The sequence below is a fragment of the Nerophis ophidion genome, linkage group LG17 (assembly GCF_033978795.1).
Source record: "Nerophis ophidion isolate RoL-2023_Sa linkage group LG17, RoL_Noph_v1.0, whole genome shotgun sequence".
In the NCBI taxonomy this organism is placed as follows: Eukaryota; Metazoa; Chordata; class Actinopteri; order Syngnathiformes; family Syngnathidae; genus Nerophis; species Nerophis ophidion.
In genome coordinates this window covers 23272921-23297338 of record NC_084627.1, presented here as the reverse complement: position 1 = coordinate 23297338, position 24418 = coordinate 23272921, and the positions used below count along the sequence as shown (strand labels likewise).

Sequence of the window (24418 nt, the reverse complement as noted above, 5' to 3'; positions counted from 1 at the left end):
CATTGTAGATTGTCACTGAAGACATCAAAACTATGACACCTGTGAAGTGAAAACCATTTCAGGTGACTACCTCTTGAAGCTCATCAAGAGAATGCCAAGAGTGTCCGAAAAAGTAATCAGAGCAAAGGGTGGCTATTTTGAAGAAACAAGACTATAAAACATGTTTTCAGTTATTTCACCTTTTTTTGTTAAATACATAACTCCAAATGTGTTCACTCATAGTTTTGATGACTTCAGTGACAATCTACAATGTAAATAGTCATGAAAATAAAGAAAACCCATTTAATGAGAAGGTGTGTCCAAACTTTTGGCCTGTACTGTACATACATATGCAAAGAAATAGTACGTGTGGATTATTAGTCCTTCAGTGTTAGTATAAATATTGCACAGATTGAATGGTTTTACAGTAAAGATTAGTGTATATTAGACTAGGAGAGTTATGATACATAGCATTAAATACAAATATTGCACAGTTGTATATCACAAATAATAATTAACTTAGAATTTTATGGCTGCAACACGTGCTAAAGTAGTTGGGAAAGGGCATGTTCACCACTGTGTTACATCACCTTTTCTTTTAACAACATTCAATAAACGTTTGGGAACTGAGGAAACTAATTGTTGAAGCTTTGAAAGTGGAATTCTTTCCCATTCTTGTTTTATGTAGAGCTTCAGTTGTTCAATAGTCCGAGGTCTCCGCTGTCGTATTTTACCCTTCATAATGCGCCACACATTATCGATAGGAGACAGGTCTAGACTGCAGGCGGGCCAGGCTTGTACCCGCACTCTTTTTTTTACAAAGCCACGCTGTTGTAACACGTGCTGAATGTGGCTTGGCATTGTCTTGCTGAAATAAGCGGGGGCGTCCATGAAAAAGACGGCGCTTAAATGGGAGCATATGTTGTTCCAAAACCTTTATGTACCTTTCAGCATTAATGATGCCTTCACAGATGTGTAAGTTACCCATGCCTTGGGCACTTATGCACCCCCATACCATCACAGATGCAAGCTTTTGAACTTTGTGTCGATAACAGTCAGTATGGTTCGCTTCCCCTTTGGTCCGGCTGTAACGATGTCGAATATTTCCAAAAACAATTTGAAATGTGGACTCGTCAGACCACAGACACTTTTCCACTTTGCATCAGTCCATCTTAGATGATCTTGGGCCCAGGGAAGCCGGCGGCGTTTCTGGATGTTGTTGAAAAATGGCTTTCGCTTTGCATAGTAGAGCTTTAACTTGCACTTACAGATTTAGCGACCAACTGTAATTAGTGATTGTGGTTTACTGAAGTGTTCCTGAGCCCATGTGGTGATATCCTTTAGAGATTGATGACGGTTTTTGATACAGTGAACATCAAATAAGTTGTCTTTGTAGCATATTCATTTGAAAAGGATTTGCAAATCATTGTATTCCGTTTATATTTACATCCAACACAATTTCCCAACTCATATGGAAATGGGGTTTGTACAAAGTTGTAATTTTATAGCAAAAATGTGTAATATCACTCTGAAAAAGTAAAGATTTAATTATAAAATGGTTGTAATTTTATTCAAATACAATCATTAAATTTGCATTATGATAAAAAAGTTCAAGTTTATACGAGAAAATATGTAATTTTAAAGAAATACAGTTTTAATATCACACTGAAAAAGTTCAACTTTACTAGACGATATATGTAATTCATCCAAACTTTTAAAACATTGTTGTTACAAGGAAAATATTTAAATTTCATGAGAAAAAAAAGGCTATAAGTTTTCAAGAAGAGTGGATGTGTTTTTACGCGAATACATTTATAACTCCACTTATTTTTGTTAGTATACAAAAAAAGTTAGAATTTTATGAGAAAAAAGTTATAACATTTACAGAAAAATATGCAGTCATATTACGGCAATAAAGTTGAAATATCAAACTGAAAATGTCTCATTTTGCTAAAAAGTTAAAAAGTTAAAGTACCAATGATTGTCACACACACTCTTACTGAAGTAAAAACCTTGGAGTTACAAGAAAAAAAATTATTTTTATGAGGAAAAGTTAGAATTTTAAGAGAAAAGAAAGTGGGATTTTTTGGGAATATAGTTATATCACACTAAAAAAGTTAAAATTTTACTGGGGCGGTATAGCCCGGTTGGTAGAGTGGCCGTGCCAGCAACTTGAGGGTTCCAGGTTCGATCCCTGTTTCTGCCATCCTAGTCACTGCTGTTGTGTTCTTGGGCAAGAAACTTTGCCCACCTGCTCCCAGTGCCACCAACACTGCTTTAAATGTAACTTAGATATTGGGTTTCACTATGTAAAGCACTTTGAGTCCCTAGAGAAAAACTATAAAATAGTTGTATTTTATATTTAAATAATTGTATTTTATACGACAGAAACATTGGTATGTTATAAAGAAAAATGTATTTAAAAAACATTTATTTCATGAGAAATTTTTATGGGAATAAAGTCGAAATATCACAGGGAAAATGTTAAAAAAAATTAAATGGAAAACAATTTCAAATGAATGTGAAATAAGATTACATTTTCAATGTTGAAAGACAAAAACAGTCACAAATTTACGTTAAAAAAAATACTGTTGCGTTTATTTTTGTGTGGGGACTATTCCTTTCCCTAGAGTTAGCACTTATTGTCACCTTAAATCAGGAAACATGGTTTGTAAATTTCTTCAAATGACCTCACACATTTTATTACATTTTGAGGCTAACTAATTTTCAATGCTTAGATGATTAACTTTAATATTTCTTTTATTGAACAGTCAAACATAAAACTCTGACATCTGTTTTAAATTTGGCACAAACAACATGAGGGCTGTCGGGGTGGGCCCTGTTAATATTGTAGTCTGCCAAATTGTGTGTGAAAGTGTTCTTATTAGAAGAAGCGGTGTTGGGGGTAATGCCTTACAAAAATAATGCAATTACGCAGCAACTGTCGCAATTTGCTTTATCGCAGTAATGTAAGGCAGGAGTTTGTCAAGGGCGCCAGAAAACTTTAGGGGAGGTGTGTCAACTTGGGAAAAATATTGAAAAACATGTTTTTCAAAGCTACCAAGTCAACAACCTCAGTGATGTCAAAGGCAAAATTAGTTAATTTTTTGTTCTTAGAGTGATAAATCATAGCAAAGATAAATCACATCAAAATAAATGGTTGTCACATCTAATGCGAACATGTTAAATAAGCACGTAACAAATGTACGGTTTTTTAGTTTGAACACACAGAATTATGAATATTTTGCAAAAAAAAAAAAAAAAAAGCATTTGATTTTGTAAAAATGTTGTGATTCTGTGAACCCACTTTTGCTCTCCTCTTGGGTTTGTGTTTAAGAGATTGGATGAACTAGATTTAAATTGGTTGTATCAGCACCACTAATTGGTGGTGATGTCAGCTGGTGCAAGTGAAGCTGTCATATAATTATAAAAATTATTTTGTTTGATGAGTATAAAAATTATTTTCTTTGATGTAACTTCAATTTGTTGAATTACATTGTTCTGATTTTTTTTGCGCCCAAAATACATAGAAATGTGTTTAAAAAATGATTCTTCTATTATGTCAGTATTACTCCTCTTCTTGTGACGGGTTATTTTCTGGAGCAATTAAAAATCAATAAACCCGCATCAGCAATTAAAACATAATGTATTTGGTACTGTCAAAATTTAAATTGCATAAAAACAATATTATAACATATTATATCAAAGGGGAACATTATCACAATTTCTGAAGGGTTAAAACCAATAAAAATCAGTTTCCAGTGGCTTATTTTATTTTTCGAAGTTTTTCTCAAAATTTTACCCATCACACAATATCCCAAAAACCGGCTTCAAAGTGCCTGATTGGATTTAACCGTCGTTATATCCACCCATCCATTATCCTATAACGTCACAGCGTGACCACACAGAAACAAACATGGCACAGAAAGGTATAGCGATATTAGCTCGGATTCAGACTCGGATTTCAGCGCCGTCAGTAATTCAACAGATTACGCATGTATTGAAACGGATGGTTGGAGTGTGGAGGCAGGTAGCCAAAACGAAATTGAAGAAGAAACTGAAGCTATTGAGCCATATCACGACAGACAGCGGCACGGGAGGAAGCGAGGACGAATTCGGCGATTGCCTTCTAACCAACTATTGGTATGTGTTTGTTTGGCATTAAATGTGGGTGGAGAGAAAGGCTGGATGCAAATATTCCTACAAATGAGGCATAATGATGCAATATGTACATACAGCTACCCTAAATAGCATGTTTGCATCGATTAGCTTGGAGTCATGCCGTGACCAAATATGTCTGATTAGCACACTCCACATAAGTCAATCACATCAACAAAACTCACCTTTGTGCATTCATCCACAACCTTATAAGTTTGGTGGACAAAATGAGACAGAAAAACAAGTGGCATAAATCATATCCAGGGCGTTTACCTCGCTCGTCTGCAGGAAAGGACTGCCGTCGTCCCTGAATAGCTCGCACTCGGGCAGATTCATATTTTCCAATATTGCAGATTTCGTTGACTTTATCGTTGGAAATGCATCTGCTTTGAATGTCGCAGGATATCCACACATTCTTGTGTGGATATCGGAGAAATAACAGCGCTGATTTGACTTGGTGCGTGTAATAAAATTGAGAAAATGGCGGATTGCTTCATGTTGTGACGTCACGGGTGAAAGGTCATCGCTCGACAGGCTATCAATTGAAAGGCGTTTAAATCGCCAAATTCACCCTTTTAGAGTTCGGAAATCAGTTAAAAAAACATATGGTCTTTTTTCTGCAACATCAAGGTAAATATTGAAGCTTACATAGGTCTGGTGATAATGTTCCCCTTTAAGGCAGCACAGTGGCCAAGGGGTTTGTTAGTGCATGTGCCTCACAATACGAAGGTCCTGAGTAGTCCTGAGTTCAATCCCAGGCTCGGGATCTTTCTGTGTGGAGTTTGCATGTTCTCCCCGTGACTGCGTGGGTTCCCACCGGGTACTCCGGCTTCCTCCCACTTCCAAAGACATGCACCTGGGGATAGGTTGATTGGCAACACTAAATGGTACCTAGTGTGTGAACGTGAGTGTGAATGTTGTCTATCTGTGTTGGCCCTGTGATGAGTTGGCGACTTGTCCAGGGCGTACGCCGCCTTCCGCCCGAATGCAGCACCCCCCACGACCCCGAAAGGGACAAGCGGTAGAAGATGGATGGAAAAAAACATTAAACGTGAAAAAATAAAGAAATAAAATATCTGAATTCACAATTTGTAGAACCCATTCGAGCTCCCGGGGTTGGCGGAGATCGTCTCACAAGATGTAGTTTTTTTCTATTAAAGGCCTACTGAAATGAGATTTTCTTATTTAAACGGGGATAGCAGGTCCATTCTATGTATCATACTTGATCATTTCGCGATATTGCCATATTTTTGCTGAAAGGATTTAGGAGAGAACATCCACAATAAAGTTTTCAACTTTTGGTCGCTAATAGAAAAGCCCTGCCTTTACCGGAAGTATGTGCGCGTGACGTCACGAGTTGCAGAGCTCCACACATATTGACATTGTTTATAAAGGGAGCCACCAGCAGTAAGAGCAATTCGGACTGAGAAAGTGAAAATTTCCCAATTAATTTGAGCGAGGACAAAAGATTTGTGAATTAGGATATTGATAGTGAAGGACTAGAAGAAGAAAAAAAGCGACGGCGCCGGGCGGCGGCAGTGTGAGCGTTTCAGATGTAATCAGACACATTTACTAGGATAATTCTGGAAGATCCCTTATCTGCTTATTGTTTTAATAGTGTTTTAGTGAGATTTTAAAGACATACCTCGAGGTGGGATGGCTGCGGTGAACACGCCTGTGTCTCAGAGAGAAGCCGAGGAGCCAAGCTCACAGCTGCCTTTTAAACAGCTACTGCAGGACGACGAATAATCCAATGGTTTCTCCCGTAAGATATATATCACAATTTCCCCATCCAAAAACATGCTGGTTGACGTAGAGACAACATGTTCGCTTGACCGCTCTGTGTTAAAGCTTCACAACAAACAAAGAAACACCGGCTGTGTCTCGGTGCTAAACACAGCTGCTAAACACCGCTTTCCACCAACAGCAATGTTCTTTATGGTCTCTATTATTAAATGAAAAATATGCAAAAGATTCAGCAACACAGATGTCCAAAATACTGTATAATTACACCATGACCAGAGACGACTTTTAGCCGTGTTTGGTGAAGCGCTAGTATTTCCTTACAGTCCGTGACGTCACGCGTACGCGTCATCATTCCGCGACGTTTTCAACAAGAAACTCGCGGGAAATTTAATATTGCAATTTAGTAAACTAAAAAGGCCGTATTGGCATGTGTTGCAATGTTAATATTTCATCATTGATATATAAACTATCAGACTGCGTGGTCAGTAGTAGTGGGTTTCAGTAGGCCTTTAATATCCTTCTTGAAAATGGCCTTGCAAATATATGTGTTGTTTTGTCTAATCATAAAAGATGCAGACAAGGCGTGTTGGCTGAGTTCTAAAGTTTACTCTACAGGGTGCTCATCAAAAACATCCATGGCTACATTCAACAACGTAAACAGGGCTACTGCGCATGCTCTCCACTACTGTGGCATGCTGGGTAATGGAGTTTTTATGTTACCTAGCGCATCGCAATATATATCTGCCTTCGGCCAGCTAGAACGCCTTACTGACAACAACTTGTGATCTGCTTGGCTATCACAACTGTCTGTCAAATGTTCGTGTCCGTTCTCCTCCTGTGCACGAACCCCCACATTGTTGATTCTGAAGGCCCTCGGCAAATTTTGTACAGCATGGCAACATAGGCCAGCTGAATTCTGATTGGATAAAAACACTATAACCTAAAAACAACAGCGCTGGAAGGAGCATAATATGACATGAAGAGAATATGAATACTTTTAGATATTTAGGGCAGTGGTTCTCAAATGGGGGTACGCGTACCCCTGGGGGTACTTGAAGGTATGCCAAGGGGTACGTGAGATTTTTTTTTTAAATATTCTCAAAATAGCAACAATTCAAAAATCCTTTATAAATATATTTATTGAATAATACTTCAACAAAATATGAATGTAAGTTCATAAACTGTGAAAAGAAATGCAACAATGCAATATTCAGTGTTGACAGCTAGATTTTTTTGTGGACATGTTCCATAAATATTGATGTTAAAGATTTCTTTTTTTGTGAAGGAATGTTTAGAATTAAGTTCATGAATCCAGATGGATCTCTATTAAAATCCCCAAAGAGGTCACTTTAAGTTGATGATTACTTCTATGTGTAGAAATCTTTATTTATAATGGAATCACTTGACAATTTTTCAACAAGTTTTTAGTTATTTTTATATCTTTTTTTCCAAATAGTTCAAGAAAGACCACTACAAATGAGCAATATTTTACACTGTTATACAATTTAATAAATCAGAAACTGATGACATAGTGCTGTATTTTACTTCTTTATCTCTTTTTTTCCAACCAAAAATGCTTTGCTCTGACTAGAGGGTACTTGAATTAAAAAAAAATTCACAGGCGGTTCATCACTGAAAAAAGGTTGAGAGCCACTGATTTAGGGTAAGTAAAAGAAAAATAAATGTTATCTTTAATTATGATCATGATTTATGCTTCCTGACAGCACACCACTGGTTAAAACTGTAATGTTAAAAGGTCAATTTGCTCCATGTTCCAATGTTGTAATTGTCAGTTCCCTGCTAAATTTATAAGGAATAATAAAAAAGGGAGTGAAAGAGCGATGAAGGAAGTGATCTCACTCTGGGTCACTCCCTCTTCCGTTGACGAGAACAAACAAGGTTTGAAGCCAGAAAGCAGGCGGCATTGTATTGCGTGGTCTTGCAGTACACGCCTAACAATGGCCGGAACATTACTGTGTCAAAGATTGTCTCGCAAGTACGTTCCGGACTTGTCACAAAAAGTCACATAAGGCAACTGCAGTGGGCCTTGCACCCTTTTTGTTCCTTGAAAGCAACACTGAGGGAGAGGTGGGTCTTGAGGAAAGAGATGATGACCTTACACACATAAACACACACATGCTCTATCCCATGTATGGAAAGAAGCACGTGGGTGCGCACTAACACAGTTGTCTCCGACCACGCGTGACAACACATTCTTGGCGCGTCACACCACCAACTAGACTGGAAAGGATCCTGTTCCGTAATGTCTCGGCCTGACAACTTAGCGGGGGCGGGACTGGGAGCGGCTTACGACATAAACCGACAAGATGCATGCATCCAGTTGTTCTCCTAACAGCTGACCCCTGAACCCTCAAAAGGTCTTTTGGCGATATAGACAGCGGTTGTATTAAGACCAAGCTCCCTTTTAAACAGACCGTGATTTATAAACCAAGGCTGAATATCTGTTAATGTAACATTTCAAAATTTCTGCATGGCATTAGACAGAATAATAAACGCACAATGAGCACATGCAATAAAGACAGACATATAATTTATGCAAATGTTCCTCCCGCCAGTTAATATGGCACCCTGCATTATACGAGTAAATAGAAAGAGTCCAAAATTCTACTAAATCAAATCCAAAAATAAGCCCCACTCATGCAGGTGCTTTATATTGTAGTTAGTGAATTTGTTCCTCTCCAGTTATTAATTATAACCACCACTTTGCATCTAGTAAATACATAGAAAGATTCCAAAATATTCACTAAGTAAAATCCAACAATACGCTTGCTGATACAGGTGCACACATATATATATATGTGTGTGTATATATATATATATATATATATATATATATGTATATATATATATATATATGTATATGTATATATATATATATATATATATATGTATATGTATATATATATATATATATATATATATATATATATATATATATATATATATATATATTATTTATTTATTTTATTTTTATTTTTTTTAATATTTTTTTATTTTAGTTTAGTACCGTGAGACTTGTTGAAGGGTGGACTAGCAAAGTAAGATTTTCATTGCTCGGCAAATGGTCTGTTTAACTGTGCATATGACAATAAACAATCTTAAATCTTGAATCCTGAATTTGCTACTCTCTCCGGTTATTAATGATAACCACCACCTTGCACATAGAAAGTGAAGTGAGGTGAAGGTGGGAATCTTTGAGCACCTCACAATTCGATTCAATTCCATTTCTTGGGCTGACAATTCCATTCAGAATCGATCCTCGATTAAACATTTTCAAAACAGATTACAGGTTACAAATACTCCTTATAGCTACTGACATTCAACTTATATGCGCAGTGATGGCCAACAAAGAAAAAACATTTTTTTAAATGGATTTCTAAAATTGTAATTACAAAAATCACAGAAAAGAAAATTTTATAAAATAAAATAGTGCAACCCCAACTCCATGACAGACCCAGCTTTAAAATATTTAGGATATACATTAAAAAAGCAAATAAGAAGGCATACAAATACAATACTTATTGAATACAATAATTATAATAATAGTTACCATATATAGCCTAATGTTTTTAGTCCAACAATTGATTAGGACAAAAATTAAGTTTGCAAAAAAAAAAATTAAATCTACATTTTACACACTTCCTTGTGGTCTAGATCAAATGTACCCCCTGTGAACATTTTTTTAATTCAAGTACCCCCTAATCAGAGCAAAGCATTTTTGGTTGAAAAAAAGAGATAAAGAAGTAAAATACAGCACTATGTCATGAGTTTCTGATTTATTTAATTGTATAACATTGCAAAATATTGCTCATTTGTAGTGGTCTTCTTTGAACTATTTGGAATAGCTAAACACTTGTTGAAAATTAAACAAGTGATTCCATTATAAATAAAGATTTCTACACATAGAAGTCATCATCAACTTAAAGTGCCCTCTTTGGGGATTGTATTAGAGATCCATCTGGATTCATGAACTTAATTCTAAACATTTCTTCACACAAAAAGAAATCTTTAACATCAATATTTATGGAACATGTCCACCAAAAATCTAGCTGTCAACACTGAATATTGAATTGTTGCATTTCTTTTCACAGTTTATGAACTTACATTCATATTTTGTTGAAGTATTATTCAATAAATATATTTATAAAGGATTTTTGAATTGTTGCTATTTGTAGAATATCTTTTGAAAATCTCACGTACCCCTTTTGAGAACCACTGGTCTAGATGATATGTATTGGATATGCTTTGGTGTCCATTTTACTCCACAGTCACGTTTTAATTACCAACATTCTGAGTATGTCGGCAAACAAGTTATGTGTGGAGACGGATCCTTTCCATGCAGATGAAACCCTCCACACCCGAGCTTCTCCAAAAGTATCATAATTTATATTTTCAAAATAACTGTTAAATATATGTCTTGCATACAAACATCACCACCGTTATTATTATTATTTACATTTAATTTTTTTAGTATATAGATTCACCGTACATACAGGTACCGTGCCTAACCTTGTGTAGAGCACAATGCAGCATCAAAATAATTTGCATTTACCAGCGTTTATATCACTGCATGTCACTTGTCAGTGCTATTGTCCACATGCCATCATTAGAAAACAAAAAATAAATAAATAAAATAAAACTTTATCCTTGCTTGTCTTATGTTTTCTCAAACCAAGCAGTAATGTCACAACAGCGCCGTCTTTTTCGTCTTGAGTTTTGCGTTTAATCCAACTTCTTACTGGCGTCTGTTGACAAAAAGAGGCCTATGTCAAATGTTGTGGACAAATAAAAACATGAGTATTTATTTTATCGACCTCAGAGCAGGCGGGAGGGCAATGAAACAAGAAGGAATGACACGGGAGGCTGCAAGTAGCATGTATGTAAAGATGGATGGCCGGAAGGACGGATGGACGGATGGATTGATAGATGGATAGAAAGACAGCCAGACTTCATCACACACTGGGGAAACCAATGTTGTTGCAGTGCAGGTTTTTACATACAATAACAGAAGTAAAACGTAATAAAAAATTTAAAAAATACCGGTAGTAATAAATACTACATATTGTGCACTATATAACAGCCACCTTGCATTATAGAAACAAAAAGAGCGCAAATAATCCACTCAGTCACGTCTGGAAAAAGTCTGCTGTTGCTCGCTGCTGTGAAAAAGCTACTATCTTTCTTTCTATCTGTGTGCTTCTAATTGTTTCACAGCGTTCTTTATTCCTCATCAAACATATTTAGTAGTCTTATCAAACTTACAAAGCACTCACTGTCTGTCTGACCACCTCTCTCTCAGCTAGCTAGCTGCTTAAGTAACGAAGCTAAGCTAGTCGCGGTCACAGGCAACTAAGTTTCGAAGGCGTCTGCTCCTTCACGCTGCTAATACTGCTCCAAAGACAGCAAGTCTTTTTTTTTTTCCAAGATGGCGCTGCTGTAGTGGCTGCTGTAGACAGGAGCTCTGTGCTCTTGTGTCATCCTTTTGTGTTTCCCTCTTGTTTTCATGTGGTATTATATTTTTTTGCATTTTGGTCCGGGACCCTTTGGGACTGTGTGACAAGCGGTGGCACTTTCGTGACCTCTGTGGTGCTTTTTTTGTGGACTTCTGGATCTTGCCTCCCGGGAGCCTTTTGGCCTTGGAGACCAGCTGCAGGGTCTCTGCTACACCAGAGTCTGTTTGGATGTACTGGAGGAGATGCGGATGAGGGGACAGGACTGTGGAGCTAGCACTGAGCTACTGGGACGGAGAGGCTTCGCGGTGTCTTGACTGGGTGAGCAGGTGTCGGACACCTCAGTCACCTTGGACGTATCCTCGCTCATCCATGCGGACTGGACACTGACCGAGAGTGGAGTCGGCTGTCTTGGTTGCCTTGTTGGGTCTGCTTCTGTCTCTGGCCATGCTCCCTCCTCCCCAGCAGACGATGGCGTGGAACACCGCAGAGGCCACCACAGTGGATATGTTTATTTTACTTTTTATTCATAGCTGTATGTAGAAGTGTCTGCTTGTATCTGCTGCTTTAATGTCTTTAATGTCCTCTGTGTTCTTTGATGTTTGATGTTTCCCTCTTACACACATGGAAGAGGGATGTGTACTATGGCTATGAGCTGTTGTTTTTTTTTTCCCTTGGCCTGCACCCCCACTCCAGGGCCTAGGCTAAGACCGATTTTTTTATTTTATTTTAATCTTCTATTTTTTTAGCTCTGATTTGTAAACTCGCAAGAAAGTTGTCTCGGCATCGAGTGATAGGCAATAATGAGAGATATAGCAGATTAGTCTCGCTTAACAAGTGGCTAGCTGTTTTTTGTAGCGAACAGGGACCTACGTTTATTGATAACTGGCCCTCTTTCCGGGGCAAACCGGGCTTGCTTAGGAGGGACGGCATTCACCTTAACCAATAAGGCGCCGTCACTCTTTCCAGAAATATAGACTACTATTCGAGTCAAGATTGACTAACTCGAGCAAGCTCGGACACAGGCAGTTGCCCTGGTGTGGGATCTGACTATGTCGTTGTAGTTTGTGCAACACTTTGAGACGTTTGTGATAAACAGCTACATAATTAAACTGTGATTGATTGATTGAAACTTTGAAATCCCTGCACGAGCACATACACCTGTTTTCCATACTACAGAATCTACTATGTACAATGCTCCTCCTCGCATTTTTTTATGATAATCACCACCTTACATGATAAGAAAGATATTCAACGCGGCCCACTGGATACTTTCAAACTATATAAATGATTCTAATGGTTAGAATCTGCACTTTTGAGTGACATGTCCAGTCTGTCTCAATGCAGACTGGGCACAAACACAGTTAAAATGATGAACATTGCCTATTTAACTGGCAGCCCTGGAATGAGACTAAAAAAGACTTGAGTGCTCCTGTTGTATTGAGGAACTTGAACCTGTGTAAACACAGTGGCAGATCTTGGCCTTAACACAGAATCACTGGGTCCAAACTTGTGTTTTGCATAACCGAGGTGTTCCTCAAGGCACCCCTTTCTTTAGGTCCTCTTCTTTTTGGCAGTCACAATAATGTTCATAATGTGATGTATGTAACTAAGGTGTTGCTGTAGCATGTTAACTTCAATTGCAGTCGGTAGTCATTTGTTCAACCTATTGACTTATACTAGTGGTGTGGTCCAAGGTTCCGTTTTAGGTCCTCTCTTCCATCATTTGGGCTGTTTCACTGGTGGCCCACGGGTTTAGATTGAAACTTGTGAGAGACTCACATTTTCAACAGTTTCTTAAGAACATACAATACATTTTTTTTTTTCAGAAGGTCTTTAAAATAACATACATTATATGGAAAATAAGACTAATAGGGAAGGTGTCATAACCCGGACTGTGGTGGGGTTTGTTTTCCAGGAATGCAGAGGAAGGTGACGGGACACGGCGTGAAGGTAAATACATGATTTTTATCTCAATTCAAAAGCTACAAACAAAAGGCACTCACAGTGGAGGCACAAAACTTAACGCAGGCAACAAAACTAATACTTAAACATAAACTACGAACATAAAACAAACAACACTTACTGTGGCTCGAAAAGAGCAAAGCAGCATGAACAATGAACATCAATTCAAACTATAGCATGGACAGGCTTAAATAGTGACATGATTAATAACAGGTGCGGGAGTTCAAACAAATGAGTCAGCTGAAACTAATGAGTTGTCATGGAAATTAAAACAAACCAGGGTGCGCAAAAACAGGAACTAATGGAGTCAAAAACAAACAGAACATAACTAAACAGAACATGATCACAAGACATGACAGAAAGGAGAAGTCCGGCTCCTGTGTTCTTAGCTTTCTGGAAATGTGGCCCACAAAACATTTCAGTTGAATATCTTTGCCTATGCTGTCAATATGTTTTGCAATTCTTATTTCTATTTCCATTATTTTTTAAGGGGAAAACTGCCTTGAAAATCTAAACAATTAAAGACGACTGTGAGACGTTCCGCTCTGGGCTAATTTTGAACAGCTTCAGTTTAGGTCACTTTGGAAGGTTTCAAGTGGTCTATAGTAAATCAAGACGGCATGGAGGTGGGGTTTGGCTGGGGTGGGTCATATGACCTCTGGTGTGTGTGCATGTGTGTGAGTGCGAGTACACGCATTAGCCACCTTCAAGTGCTCCCCTTTGGTAACCAGATGGTGATTCAGATCAAAAGGTCTTCATGCTCCCTCATCATGTTCCACCCATTCTTGCGTTGCTTGTTAGAACTACAAGTCATCTGGTCAGAATTATTCTAGTTGTAGCTGACTCTTAAGACTATAACTTTTAAATATGTATTGGCGTGCTAATGAGATAGCATGACGCTAACCGCTACAGCTGCTTTTTTCGCTATCAAGGTAATGGCTTCACTTCACCTGTGCAAAACATCATGTGTTTTTATACACTATATTGTCAAAAGTATTTGGCCACTTGCATTGACTCACATATGAACTTGAAGTGCCATCCCATTCCTAACCCATTGGGTTCAATACGATGTGGGTCCACCTTTTGCAACTATTACAGCTTCAACTCTTCTGGGAAGGCTGTCCACAAGGTTGCGGAGTGTGTTTATAGGAATTTTCCACCATTCTTCCAAAAGTGCATTGGTGAGGTCACCCACTGATGTTGGTCGAGAAGACCTGGCTCTCAGTCTTCGTTCTAATTCATCGCAAAGGTGTTCTACCGGATGCAGGTCAGGACTCTGTGCAGGCCAGTCAAGTTCATCCACACCAGACTCTGTCATTCATGTCTTTATGGACCTTGCTTTGTGCACTGATGCACAGTCATGTTGGAAGAGGAAGGGGCACGCTCCAAACTGTTCCTACAAGGTTGGGAGCATGGAATTGTCCAAAATGTTTCGGTATGCTGGAGCATTCAAAGTTAATTTCACTAAGGGGCGAAGCCCAACTCCTGAAAAACAACCCCACACCATAATTCCTTCTCCACCAGATTTCACACTCGGCACAATGCAGTCCGAAATGTACCGTTCGTCTGGCAACCTCCAAACCCGAACTCGTCCATCAGAAATTTCACGACTGGATTTGTTGCACAGATGGCATCCTATGACAGTACCACACTGGAAATCACTGAGTTCCTGAGAGCGGCCCATTCTTTCACAAATGTTTGTAGAAGAAATTTCTGTGCCTAACTGCTTGGTTTTATACACCTGTGGCCAAGCCAAGTGATTTATTTATTTTTTTACATTTATTGATTAGGCCACTTGAATCTGATCATTTAGATGGGTGGCCGACAACTTTTGGCAATATAGTGTAAGTGTATGTGGGTGTGTGGACACGTGTGAGTGTGTGTGCACCTGCGAACATTAAACACTGTGACACGGGTGCGTGCATATGTCGTGTTTCTTACAGCCGGCTTGCAGAACCTCAGGAGGGGTCCCATTGTTCAAGACTTCCTGCAGACCCTATGAGGGAGAACAGAGGAAAGGGACGATCACACACTCACACACACAAAACAATCGTTTGAAAAGTCATACAAATCTTGCCAATATATTGCAAACTTTATTCCATAATAAATATGATTTTTCAACCCAGGGACCAAATGATTCAGTCAAATCCACATGGAGACAGAAAAAACTGATCTGGGACTCTGATGCAAGATGGTTAATGCATGTATTGTCTCAGGTGAGACACCAAAAGGACTTATTTCAGACCTGGACCACATTGGCTCATTGTTGTGTTTATTATTCGTGTCACCTTCAATGGGGGTAAAGTCCAAGCACTTCCCTTAATTGTGTCGAGACAGAGCAGATGTTGGGTTGGATGATATTTGGTCTGCTATGTCAGTCGTTTCAATTTATCCAACCTTTCTGATGGTCTTGTCTTTGGCCTACAGTAAAACCTCTTAAGGGGGATCGTCTTAAAACAAAAGCACTATTTGGAGCTCCACCAAAAGTTTTAATGCAAATAAACACACTTCAGCGTTGCACTGCCGGCAGAGTTGAAATTGACACCAGCCATTGACACTTTTAGAAAAGTCTATGCATGGAAAGGGTAATTCTGACATATTTGCACCGGATGACACAAAACATCCAGTTGAAAACCAATGAAAATGTCATTTTCGCGAAACATTTTTAGACGGTATTTCCTAATTTCCTAATAGTTTTGGTGATTATTGTTTAAACTCAATAGAATTCCCAAAATCAGTATCTCATAAAATTAGAAGAACATTGAAAATGTTAAAGTTAAAGTACCAATGATTGTCACACACACACACACACACACACTTGGTGTGGTGAAATGTGTTCTCTGCATTTGACCCATCCCCTTGTTCCACTCCCTGGGAGGTTAGGGGAGCAGTGAGCAGCAGCGCTGGCCATGCCCGGGAATCATTTTGGTGATTAAACCCCCAAATCCAACCCTTAATGCTGAGTGCCAAGCAGGGAGGAAATGGGTCCCATTTTTATAGTCTTTGGTATGACTCGGCCAGGGTTTTAACTCACAACCTACCCATCTCATAGCGGACACTCTAATCACTAGACCACTGAGTAGGTGGCCAAGTGGTTCCTAATAGAGGTATCCTAAACTACTGGTTCAGGCTCTATTTAATAAATTAACTGCAAAAAAACTTCTCGAGCCATTGACTGTCTTTACGTTTTAAATGAACTCCTAAAATCAAATAACATTGTCGAGTGGTCTGCAACTTTTTCAATTCCTAGCTCCCTGTAAGTTTATTCTAGATCATAAATCATGCCTTTTACCTAGACAGAAGAAGACTGAGACGGTATTCCAAAAAGTTGGTACACTTTGACAGCCATTAGGACCTGAAAAGGGCAAGAACTACGCGAAAAGACCCTTGGTCGTCGTTTTCCCCCTGCCCGTTTCTTTGTGAGGTTTCTGGACATTTTTCCTCTAAATGGAAATGTATGTATGTAACGATGAGGTGGCGACTTGTCCGGGGTGTACCCTGCCTTCCGCCCGATTGTAGCTGAGATAGGCGCCAGCGCCCCCCGCGACCCCACAAGGGAATAAGCGGTAGAAAATGGATGGATGGATGGACTTTCTAGGCAGAATTGTGCAGCTATCATAGGTTCCATTGTAAGCAAACTTTTGATTGCATATATTTAAAATTGTAAATGCAAACAAAAAACATCCATTTTCTTGGCCCTCATGATGATTGTGAATGATATGCAAAATTCATAAAAAAAGTGCAGTTCCCCTTTAAGGAGGCTGTTTGCAAAATTTACATAAGATGCCTAGATGGCGCTAATTTTCCAAAGTAAAAGACATGCACCTGGAGATAGGTTGATTGCAGAGGTGGGTAGTAACGCGCTACATTTACTCCGTTACATCTACTTGAGTAACTTTTGAGATAAATTGTACTTCTAAGAGTAGTTTTTATGCAACATACTTTTACTTGAGTATATTTATAGAGAAGAAATGCTACCTTTACTCCGCTCCATTTATCTACATTCAGCTCGTTACTCGCTACTTTTTTTTATCGATCTGTTAATGTTTGTTTTGCTTCGTCAGACAGACCTTCAATGTAGGATACGCATGCCTGCGTTTCACCAATCACATGCAGTCAATGGTGACGTTGGACCAACCAAACAGAGCCAGGCGGTCACATGACCGTCATACTTAAAACCCGACATAAACAAGTTGAAAAACTTATTGGGGTGTTACCATTTAGTGGTCAATTGTACGGAATATGTACTGTACTGTGCAATCTACTAATAAAAGTTTCAAATCAATCAATCAAAAGTGTAAAGGAAAAAAGACACTTATTTCAACCGTACTTCCCGTCAAAAGTCTAAAGACTGATCGCACAGTTCCTGTCTTCACAATAAAAGTGCCACTCCGTCGCGCCTGCGCTAACAAAATAAGAGTCCCCGAAAGCCAGCGCAAACAAGCTAGCAAGCTACGGAGTTTGCCGCCAATGTATTTCTTGTAAAGTGTATAAAAACGAATATGGAAGCTGGACAAATAAGATGCCAAAAACCAACGACTTTCATGTGGTATTAGACAGAAAAGAGGAACTTTTTTTCTCCTCCATTTGAAAACGTGGAAGTCATCAGCAATTCTGTCTGATTCTAATCAATACAAGTCATCAGAATCAGGTAATACACCAACTTATATTCTTGTCTTCATGAAAGATAGGAATCTATGTGTTAAACATGCATGTATATTCATTAAAACACCTTTAACATGTCAACAAAATCGGCAAAATAAATATATACATATATATACATATATATATATATATATATATATATATATACATATATATATATATATATATATATATATATATATATATACATGAGGTAGATCACCTCGACTTGGTCATTAATTAAGTAATTGATTAACGTTGAAAAACTTATTGGGGTGTGACCATTTAGTGATCAATTGTACGGCATATGTACTGTACTGTGCAATCTACTAATACAAGTTTCAATCAATCAATCAATCAATCAATGTCTACTGAGCCTATGGTGCTATTAAGTTATTGTGGCTCAATGTGGCTTATTTTTTTTTTATTTTACTGATTATTATTTAATATATATTATTATTTTAGTTGCTTAAGAGATATTCCTGGCTCTAAATTTGCTCATTGCTATTTTTATGTTTTTGTGCATTATTTGTTGCTGTAATCATTAAACAAGCAGGTTACTCATCAGTTACTCAGTACTTGAGTAGTTTTTTCACAACATACGTTTTACTTTTACTCAAGTAAATATTTGGGTGACTACTCCTTACTTTTACTTGAGTAATAAATCTCTAAAGTAACAGTACTCTTACTTGAGTACAATTTCTGGCTACTCTACCCACCTCTGGTTGATTGGCAACACTAAATTGGCCCTAGTGTGTGAATGTAAGTGTGAATGTTGTCTGTGTTGGCCCTGTGATGAGGTGGTGACTTGTCCAGGGTGTACGCCGCCTTCTGCGCGAATACAGCTGGGATTGGTTCCAGCCTCCCCAGCGACCCCGAGAGGGACAAGCGGTAGAAAATGAATGGATGGATGTATTTTATGCAGTATATCCCACCCTCATCCGGTTTCTAGGACGTAGTGATGTAACTGCGTCCGTACGCAACACGTGCATTGGCTTTGGGTAATCCATCCATCCATTTCTACCTCTTGTCCCGTTCAGGGTCGCGGGGGGTCGCTGGAGCCTATCTCAGCTGCATTCAGGCGGAAGGCGGAATGCACCCTGGACAAGTCGCCCCCTCATCGCAGGCTTTGAGTGATGTTAACTAATATTGTAATAGCAATTTGGCAAGTTAGTGTTAGCTGTCATTGAATGTTTATTTCATCAAAACAACAACTTGACTGCAAATTTCTCATGGACTGCTTTTGTATGTGTGCACGCCGTAGACAACAATTACACATAAACATAGTAAATTTAAAAATATGGACAATTTTAAAACAAATGTGTGCTGTTAAATCACTAATGGTAACATAAGCTTGCCAACGGTATTCTTATTGTATTTTTTGCTTTGAAAAATGTAATTGTCAGCAAGTTGCAAACAGCCTCTTTAATGGTGAATTATTCTATCCATCCATCTTCTACCGCATGTCCCTTACGGGGTCGCGGTGGTTGCTGGAGCCTATGCCAGCTATTGCCATACTCAATTAAGGAAATTTAATCAAATGTCAATCCCAAGTTAAGATATTACTTTGAAATGTCCTTTAAAATAAATACAATTGCTCGTACCCCATGGGGTAACGGGGGTGTTGGAGCCTATACCATAGCTTAGTGTTGTAACGATACCAATATTTTGGTACTGGTACCAGTACTAAAATTATTTCAATACTTTTCGGCGCTTTTCGGTATTTTTCTAAATAAAGGGTACCACAAAAAAATTGCATTATTGGCTTTATTTTAACAAAATAAAGCCATGTTTCTTATTGCAGTTAAGTCCCTAAATAAAATAGAGAACATACTCGACAACTTGTCTTTTTGTATTAAGTAAACAAACAAAGGCTCCTAATTAGTCTGCTGATGTAGGCAGAAACATATTGTCATTTTACATTTTATTATTTTGTCAAAATTATTAAGGAGAAGTGGTAGAAAAGTGATTATTAATATACTTGTTCATTTACTGTTAATATCTGTTTACTTTCACTTTTAACATGTTCTGTCTAAACTTCTGTTCAAAATGTAATAATCACTTATTTTTCTGTTGCTTGATACTTTACATTAGTCTTGGATGATACCAAAAATTTGGGTATCAATCCGATACCAAGTAGTTGGCCATGGATGAAGTACTGGCTGTCCAGGGTCGGGACCCAGGACGGACCTCTCGTCCAGAGTCGGTAACCAGGATGGACCGCTCGCCTGTGTATCGGTTGGGGACATCTCTGCGCTGCTGATCCGCCTCCGATTGGGATGGTTTCCTTCTAGGCTCCACTATGGACGGGACTCTCGCTACTATAATGGATCCACTTTGGACTGGACTCTCACCGTTATGTTGGATCCACTATGGACTGGACTTTCACAATATCATGTTAGGCCCACTCGACATCCATTGCTTGCGGTCCTCTCCAAGGTTTCTCATAGTCATCATTGTCACTGTCACCGACGTCACACTGGATGTGAGTTTTTCCTTGCCCTTATGTGGGCTCTGTACCGAGGATGTCGTTGTGGTTTGTGCTGTCTTTTGAGACACTTGTGATTTAGGGCTATATAAATAAACATTGATTGATTGATAGTTACAGGATCATACATTGGTCATATTCAGAGGTGGGTAGAGTAGCCAGAAATTGTACTCAAGTAAGAGTACTGTTACTTTAGAGATTTATTACTCAAGTAAAAGTAAGGAGTAGTCACCCAAATATTTACTTGAGTAAAAGTAAAAAGTATGTTGTGAAAAAACTACTCAAGTACTGAGTAACTGATGAGTAACCTGTTCGTTAAATGATTACGGCAACCAATAATGCACAAAAACAAAAAAATAGCAATGAGCAAATTCAGAGCCAGGAATATCTCTTAAGCAACTAAAACAATATTATATATTAAATAATAATACATTAAAATAAAAAAAAATTAAGGCAAATTGAGCCACAATAACTTAACAGCACCACAGGCTCAGTAGGCATTGATTGATTGATTGAAACTTGTATTAGTAGATTGCAGTACAGTACATATTCCGTACAATTGACCACAAAATGGTAACACCCCAATAAGTTTTTCAATGTTAATCAATTACTTAATAAATGACCATGTTGAGGTGATCTACCTCATATATACATACACACACATATCATATATATATATATATATATATATATATATATATATATATATATATAATATATACATACCTTTATATATACAGTATATAATTTATACTTATTTATTTTGCCGTTTTTGTTTACATGTTAAAGGTGTTTTAATGAATATACATTTATGTTTAACATATAGATTCCTATCTTTAATGAAGACAAGAATATAAGTTGGTGTATTACCTGATTCTGATGACTTGCATTGATTGGAATCAGACAGTATAGTGCTAACGTCCCGGTTTTCAAATGGAGGAGAAAAAAAGTTCCTCTTTTCTGTCTAATACATCATGAAAGTCGTTGGTTTTTGGCATCTTATTTGTCCAGCTTCCATATTCGTTTTTATACACTTTACAAGAAATACATTGGCAGCAAACTCCGTAGCTTGCTAGTTTGTTTGCGCTGGCTTTCGGAGACTCTTATTTTGTTAGCGCAGGCGCGATGGGGCGGCGCTTTTATTGTGAAGACAGGAACTGTGCGATCAGTCTTTAGGCTTTTGACGGGAAGTACGGTTGAAATAAAAAAAGTGTCTTTTTTCCTTCACACTTTTGATTGATTGGTTGATTGATTGAAACTTTTATTAGTAGATTGCACAATACAGTACATATTCCGTACAGTTGACCACTAAATGGTAACCCCCCAATAAGTTTTTCAACATGTCGGGTTCTACGTGTGACGGTCACGTGACCACCTGGCTCTGTTTGATTGGTCCAACGTCACCAATGACTGCATGTGATTGGTGAAATGCAAGCATGCGTAGTTCCTACTTTGAATGCGTGTCTGACAAAATCAAAACACACAAAGCGTGCATCAACAGATCGATAAAAAAAAAAAAAAGTAGCGAGTAGCGACCTGATTGCAGATAAATGGAGCGGAGTAAAAGTAGCGTTTCTTCTCTATAAATATACTCAAGTAAAAGTAAAAGTATTTTGCATAAAAACTACTCTTAGAAGTACAATTTATCCCAAAAGTTACTCAAGTAGATGTAACGGAGTAAATGTAGCGCGTTACTACCCACCTCTCGTCATATTCAAAGTCCTCATGTGTCCAGGGACATATTTCCTGAGTTTATAAACATAACATACATTAAAAAAAACTAAATATGTTATTATGCCAAAAAATATTGACGTAATCATAGTAGTATCGACTAGATATGTGCCTGTACTTGATATCATTACAGGTGTGGATCCACCCATGGCATTTGTTTACATTTTGATGCCGGTGAGCTACGGTGTGTAGTGAAGCATATTTAGCTATTCCTCGTCGTGCAGGGATGATACTTGTAAGAAAGTACTCTGTGATTGGTGCTACCGAACATGCTCATCTGCTCGTAAAACCAGCAATGTCATGACGTGATGACGACGCGGGTGCGGGGCCTGCGGGACCAGTACTTTTCAGAGGCAGTATAGTACCGAAAATGATTCATTAGTATCGTGGTATCATACTCATACCGGTATACTGCACAACCCTATCCTAGCTGCATTCAGGCAGAAGGCGGTGTACACCCTGGACAAGTTGGACCATGGAAAAGATTGTGTTCAATCATATAGGTTCCACTGCCAGGTTCATTGAGTTGGTAGATGTTAGAGCTTCTGTTTCACCTTCAAGTTGACACTGCAATCATCCATGGAGAACTGTGCACATGTAAGCTTTTATAGTGTGGTTATCCTTACACAACGATAGGCTTCTTGTCCTATCTCCTTTCTGGTTATTGCAACAAGCTGTACGGCCATTATTTGGATCCCTCCCCTTTTCGACAGAACATCTATGGGAGCATTTCCAGCTTTTCGATTATCATACGCCATGAAATATAATTCTATTTGGCCTCTCCGTGTGGGGCTTTTCAGAGATTCTCTAATTCACTTAACTGTACGTCAAGCTTTCTCTCCTTGGGGTGTCGTCTTAAAAAAAAGAGTGTTTGCATGTGTGTGTGTTCTTATATAGAAAAAGGGGCAGAAGGGGTCAAACCTTTGCCCACTCCTGAGACAGGAAATGGCTCCAATATGGGGCCGAGCGTGGCCTCCGTGAAAGCTCCGGGGAGCGATTTCAGGCTCCTCGTTCAGACCAGATCTCAGCCATCAGTGAGCACAGATGACCTAAGTGAAAAATACAGATGTTTTACTCGGGCCATTTGAAACCATAGAGGCCCTGGTCGGCTTCACTGGGATCTCAAATTTTATTAACACTGTCAGCAAGGACAGAGAGGATGAGTTAGCGGTAAAGTCGATCGATTCGGAACTTTTCCATAATTTGACGCAAAAAATGTGGTACAAAAGTGCCTGACATCACGCATCTCATCACCCCAGACTTCACCAACATGCACATGATGCATCGTCAGTGTGTGAACGTGTGTGTGAATGGGTGAATATGACTTACAATGTACGTAGGTACCAGTGTAGTTGCTGACAGAAGCACACTGAATACATGTTATATAATTTCATCGTTGGTTATAATACATAAATACAATTTAAAAATATTCAGTTCGTATTTACATACAATGTGATTAAAAATTTATTTTATTTGGTAATTTCGTGCAAGTATATGTTAACTTTATTTTTGTTACAAAACCCATGTAAATTGGAGAGGAACATATTTTTGTTTCCGGTTTGGTCACATTGTTGGGGGGACAATTAATATGTGACGGAATAAAGGAAGCAGCATGAGACAGCAAACATTTGATAGAAGAGGTTAATGGAGTCTCGGCTTGAAAAGAAACTTTATTCCCTCGAAGTTTGTGAGGCCAATGAGGTATGATTCTTTGTGAAAATGCATGGGAAATCTATGTGTTTTCTTTTATTTTGATGTCAGACTAATTGTAAGTTCTTTTTTTCTTATTCATTAGTTCTGGCGGCATTATTTTGGCATTGTGTTGGCATCGTCGTTAAGGAGAAGAAGGCAGGCCTGAAATAAATGTCTGTTAAAGAAAAACTAATAACTTGAGCCTTAATTAAGACCTTGGAGGGAGTAACAACCAGTCTAATTTTGCGTCAATGTTGACTGTAAACGTGGGTTCGTGCGTGAACAATACACTCAAGACTTCAACCACTACATAGTAGAGAACCTAAATCAGGGGTCTCAGACACGCGGGCCAATTGCGACCTGCGAGACGTTATTTTGCAGACCGCGAGTTTTATATGTATGGTGCTTGACAGCGTTGTGTGCGGAGCTAAAGGAATCTACCAATCACGGTGTGGTATATGGCTCTCGAGGGCGGAACATTGACGTCACTTGCACGATGCAAGCAGAGAAACATTTTACCGCTTTTCCACTAGACCCGCACGTG

At 38.5% G+C, this 24418-nt stretch overlaps 1 long non-coding RNA gene across 1 annotated transcript; it reads right to left on the bottom strand.

Moving 5' to 3' along the window:
• Positions 1 to 10391: 10391 nt before the first annotated feature.
• LOC133536237 (uncharacterized) lies at positions 10392 to 23231 on the bottom strand. Its single transcript, XR_009802425.1, has 3 exons — positions 23104 to 23231; positions 15261 to 15315; positions 10392 to 10649 (listed from the first exon to the last, which is right to left on the bottom strand). It is a non-coding gene; the product is annotated as an uncharacterized LOC133536237 (long non-coding RNA).
• Positions 23232 to 24418: the final 1187 nt, after the last annotated feature.